The 6,000-nt window shown below is 41.1% G+C and overlaps 1 protein-coding gene across 1 annotated transcript in view; it reads right to left on the reverse strand.

The window, feature by feature from the left end:
* DPP10 (dipeptidyl peptidase like 10) overlaps positions 1–6,000 on the reverse strand; it is a 433,150-nt gene that overhangs the window by 426,783 nt on the left and 367 nt on the right. The window lies entirely within an intron of this gene.

The following is a 6,000-nucleotide window of genomic DNA, read 5'->3' on the forward strand; positions in this document are numbered from 1 at the left end:
TTTAAACATCTTTGAACATGATCCTGCTTCCCTTGAGGTCCCAGCATCCTCCCTCCCTCTGGCACTCCTCATGTAGGGATGAGACCCACAGCACACGCCCACCAGTCAGCTTGAGCTCGTTTGCCATCAGCACTGAGAAATCAGCATTTTAAAGCATAATTCACTCAAACTATTTCACTGGTTAAATTTAAAATTAAATAAATCACACCCTCATCTGCTGCAGTTGCATTAGCTTCACAGCCCAGGTCTGTGGAGAGTCTTTAATTAAGCTGATGACTGATTCTAGGTGTTCTTCCCTCGGCTCCCTTGGGCTGGGGCATATTGCTGTGAATCACTCTTGGTTCCATTCACAGTGTAACAAACCTGCCTATCTCATTCTCTCTCTTTGAAACAAAAAGCCCCCAAGGCATTCTGCCACATCAGGTGCCTCGTTTTTAAGAATCACAGAAGTTAATTTTGCTTTGCTTCTGGCACATGCTGCCAGTAACACTGGGTGTTGTCAGCACGTGAGAAGTCAAAGTCACTGATCCAAAAACCTGTCAAATGATTAACACAGCACAGTCACAAACCTGGATGCTGCATAACTTAACATTCATAATTCAATTTGAAGACCTCAGATAAAAATCTTTAAACAGGGCAGGTCCTACGCAAATTCCAAAACAATGCTCAGGTATTAGACTGTGTGCCAGTCTTACTATGCTAAGTTTAAGAATAAAATATGAATAAAATAAGCACAAAATTTTCTTAACACATGGTCAGTAAAATAGTTTTGGATTCAAGAATGAGAAAGATTAAATTCCTCATGATGTGGTATCCATTAGGGAAAGTGTTATGTAACATTCACAGACCTGTATCTTAAGTGGTTTCAAAGAGAATCAAACTTAATGCCCTATTCCTTACAGTAATGATGGGCCATAGGAAAATTTTAATATGATTACAATCCAGGAAAGCACTAACCCATTATTAATTATAATTTACCACTGCGGTCATGTATCTTTGTGTTTAATATTTTTAAAGTGACTGCCTTCTAAATTCCTATGATCAGCATTACACTGCAAGCTATGAATTGTCTATGTATTAGAGTACATGAGGGGATGTTGGCTGTATATTATATATATATCAAACCTATACCACAGAACCAGTACATACTCACGCATATAAAAGTACTCACACTTTTTGCTAATTGCTTTTAAGCTTTATGAAAAGAGCAGGGAATGAAGAGTGCAAAGTTTTGAAAGCATATTGACAATTTGTGTGCAAGGAAGTGCCAGCAAACACACGCCACCAGCAAGGTCACAGCAGGCAATGGGGCTGAGTTCCCCTGCAAGGAGAGACCCAAATCACTTCTGTCTTGGCTGTGGAATGCTGGGCAGTTGCTGCTGGGACACTCTGGGCCTGAGCACCAGACACTGCTGCTCCTTACAGCATCACCTGGGGATTTGATAGCAACTCTTTCCCTTTCTCTCTCTCTTTTAGTTTTTATCTAGTACTGGTTAACTAATCTTGATGTTACCTTTGACATGGATCAATTCTTTATTCATAGACTGGAAGTGGAAAACATAAGCATTTCAAATGTTTTGTGTTTTTTTCCTCTTTCCTGCCTCTTCATCTTCTTATTAGGAAGGACTGACTGTTTTTAATAGGAAAAGTCTGCAGTTATTCTCTGGTAATACAGATATTGGCAAGGAGACTGAAAAAATACAGAGAGGTAATACATGGAAATGGGAAGATTTAAAAGTTGTGATTAGTTTTCCAAATTTCCACCTAGAGACCTCTAGCTTGTCTTCCCCCCACATACATATGTGTCATTATGCAGGTGGTTTTGGTCTGTAAAATACAAATAAATCACACCAGCAACTCCAATCAACAAAAACGCATTCAGGAAACAAGACTTAAGGTATCTCTATCATGCTCCAAGCCAGTCTCTTGATGAGTGCTATAATCTATAAATTTTGGAGTCCCCTAACAGGTCACTGTACACCTCCAGATGGAGTCTCAAGAACAGAATAAACACAGGAGCATTGTACATTTGCTCCGTGCTTTGGAAATAGAAATATTTACTTTGTTCTAAGTATGCATTTAGAGCTGGCCACATCCTGAAGGTGACAGTGATCTGTGTCCCCATGGCCAGGCTGCCTCCTGCCACCACCACACTGAGCTCCCCCAGGGCTGCAGCTCCTCACACAGCAAGACAAACATGTTGGCACATGCCACAACACCGCTCAAATTCCATATTGCCTTAAACAAAATACCATGCAAACCTGTTCCATTTAAAAGTACCACCTATTTGGGTTTTTTTTTTAATTATTATGTTGCCATAGACTGTGTTCCTACCAATGACACAGCCCTGTATCACTTGTGCCCTTCTCTGTGTATCCTGGCTAGTTCATAATTGAACACTCGCTGAGATTATCTGTCAGTGACTTGCTTTTGATGTAATGGATTTCAGAAATGCTGCTCTCATTTTAAGGGATTTATTTCCTAAGCAGCTGGTAGATTGCAGTGATTCTCCTATCTGCACAAGGCCTGGTGTGTGCACATGCTGTGGGCATTCAAAGATCCAGCTACCTGAAGTTTCAACCCAAAAAGTGTGACCGAGCAGCCTTTATGACCAGGAACAGTTACATATGAATCTCTCTCTGTAGGAGGAGATACAGTTGAAGTTTGCAGGAGTGGGCAGATGTTTCCTGCTAAGGCACAGGTCTGGTTTTAAAAAAATTAGTTTCTCTAAACACATAGAAGTCCAAAGGGAACACTACAAACTCCCTTAAAGTCTTTGCTCCGCAACCTAATTGTAAATAAAAAAACTATTATTAGTACACCATCAATTAGCAAGTGCAAAACACTACTACAATAAACCTGAATTTAAAAATTGCTGATACAGTCCCTGGACAATGATGAAACTTGCAGCAGAATTTTTGCTAAGGACATATCTGCATTTTCCTTTTATAGTTTACAATCTAAGAGCTAATGAATAAATAAAAGTAAAAGGAAAGGAGGAAAGAAAGAAGAGTAAAAAGTTATAACATACATATTATATTACACAGTAATTATGTGCTTCTGAAATGCCAATTAGTAACTCCTTCCATGATCCAGCTCGAAGTCAGATCAATATGAGGTTGATAACAGCAGAGAGTCGTGATCTGGTAAAGAATATTTTATTATTAAAGAATGTATAAAGCCACAGAAATATTAGTTTAACTCCACCTTTTTTGTTTGGTTGGTTTTAATATAAGAACAAATTGTAGTCATGACTGTATTAAGAGCAGGACATAAACTTTTCTATTCCACAGTCCCTGTAAATTTCACACAGATCTTTGTTTTCCTAGCTAGCCAAGATAATTATTATTTTCTATTTTCTGGGTTGTGGGATTTTTTTTCTTTCTTTCCTCTGAGCAAGGCAAACAATGTTTTAAGAGATTTTTTCTCTGGCAGAGGAGAAAGAATGTTGAAAAATTATTTGGCCATCAGCACAACATGGAAGTGCACAAAACTCAGTGATTCTCTGGGAAGAGCTAATTTGCTTTCTCTGTTGACAAGATGAGCCAAAAATGTGAAGAATAAAACTAATTTCATAGCCATGGGGGGATCCTGGAGTCAAGCATGTAATGATACAGAAATGAGGCAGATATTTGGCATTCCCAGCTAGACCCCAAAAGCTTTTGTTGTACATTTCAGAGTGAAAGATCATTGTTCATAGTAGTGTCAGCAAGGTGCTGAGGTTTGCTATCATCTCAAAACAAACTATAAAAAGTCTTAGAGGTAAAACATGTTTTATCCAAGGGGTTTGGTATCTTTGGGCTTTTCTTCTTCGATATTCATTTTCCTCTGCCAATATATTTCTCTGTCACTAAACTTACTTTGGATGCAGTGCACTCAATTCATGGACACAAAATTTGTACCCTCAACAAAGAAGGACATGAGAAAGGGCCAGGAGTGTCCCTCCACCAGCCCTCCTGCAGCCCCAGGGTGATTCAGAGAGGGAACTGGCATGAAGTTTGCAGGATTCAATTTAGTGCACAAGTGGATCATTCTACTTCTTGTTCTGTGAATCCAGAAGTTTATGTTGTGTTACAAAGCAGAGAGCGGCTGATCCAAAAACCAGTCAGAAGTAACATTACACTGATATTAACACACAGGAGCCGAGATGCCACAGCTTTCTGTGTTGGGGAGAAACATAAGAGGAATAAAAGAAGGGGCTTTAGGGATCTCATTCCAATAGGTGTGAAATTTTCCTGTAACCTTTTTCCTTGAATCTTCATAACCGCTAGAACTAACACTGTTTCTTGGGAAGTCATGCTTAAAATGCAATTTATATTTATCTGGACACTAATGAAGTATTTTCAAAGTAATTTCCAATACAAGGTCCTCATTAACACGGGGAAGTTACTGCTCCTCTACAGTCACAAATACTTTTTCATGGAGTATCCACTGGCTCAGCATTGAAGCACTTAAAACTATTTATAAAGCACATTTTACACCTGACACATAGAATTAAGAGCAGAAAAATGAGACAGTTTTCTAATGGCATCAGTATTACTGTGTTGGTTGTAAAATGGACTCATGTCTGGAAGGCTCTGATTCATGTTCTCTCTTTTTGAAGACTATTGACTCCTCTGGCTCTTTTTCTTTTTTCTTTTTTTTAATGGCATATTGATATTGGTGGTTGTTGTTGTTTTGGCTTAGAAGTCCAGTCAAATTAATTTAATAATGTTTCTGGCAGTGAAAAATTAGCATTGGCTGTTCCAAACATAACAAGGGAATACTTCCCAAAGCAAGTACTGCTCTCTGTTCTCTAGTACTTTCAGAGATAAACCTAGAGAGGATGAAATGGTTTTAAGCAATTTTAGATTTGATTTGCTGACTCTTTGAAGTAGGCCATGGCAATTGTAATTCATCACTTGCCATGACCTTGCCCATTTGGGCATAAACTGAGGGGCTGTTCTGTGGTGTGATGGACACAGTTACACCTTATACCAGTGATCATTTCAGCCACAGCTCTGCCCCATCCCTGAGCCTGCAGACGTGTTACTGATCATACACTGCACAGCCTAAGCAGACTGTATAAAAATGACAGCACTAATCGAAGATTTATACCTTTAATCCCCTCCTGCCTCAGCTGTAAGTCATGATTTTTATTCCCAGCACTAACGGGATAAAGCCCAACTGAGAATTGGGCCCAAATGATGTGAAGTTGAGCTGCTCCTTCTGAGAAGACAAACAAACCCCAGACCCCTCAACTTTGAGCACAAGGAGTGAAACCCCAGCAGGTTTTCTCACCCCACACAAACCTGAGCACAGTCTGGCATCCACTGCCCTGAGGCACCGACAGAAAAGCACTCAAGTGAACTCTTCAGGCTTTCACATAATTTTAGGAAACAAAATAGCTAGTTTAAAATTTCTCGATGTTGTTTTTTCAAGACTAAGTCACTAATCAAATATTGTCACTGACTGCGTTTTTATTTTATTTCAGGAAAAAAAAACCAAACGCTTATTTCTGCAGAGATGCTTCCTACTGAATACCAATCTGGTTAGGGATTTCGTTTTATCACTCTAGAGTGCAGTAAGTCGGCTAAAAAGTAGTTTTCAATCAATGCAAAGGCGGGATGGTGTCAGAGGTTGGGCAAGAAGGCAGTCGAGGACAGAGCCCGCTATTCCCTCGGCTCTTCCCCCAGCACGATCACCCCCACTGCCCAGCCAAAGCACCCACCCAACTCTCCCGCTCCTGAGGACACCGCCAGCAGCAGCAAACAAACCTCCACCGCCTCGTCCCGGATCGTTCCGACCACACAATACCAAAAACACCACTCGCAAGTCGATTTCACACCGCCTCCCTCGAGCGGAGCCTGTGCCGTGCCGGTACCGCGGAGCAGCGCTTCGGGAGGCACCGGCAGCTCCGTGCCGAGCTCGGGGCCAGCTCTGGGCACGGACCGGGCACGGCAGGGCTCGCTCGGGGCCAGCTCTGGGCACGGACCGGGCACGGCAGGGCTCGCTCGGGGC

Source organism: Parus major, chromosome 7 (genome assembly GCF_001522545.3).
Source record: "Parus major isolate Abel chromosome 7, Parus_major1.1, whole genome shotgun sequence".
NCBI classification, from domain to species: domain Eukaryota; kingdom Metazoa; phylum Chordata; class Aves; order Passeriformes; family Paridae; genus Parus; species Parus major.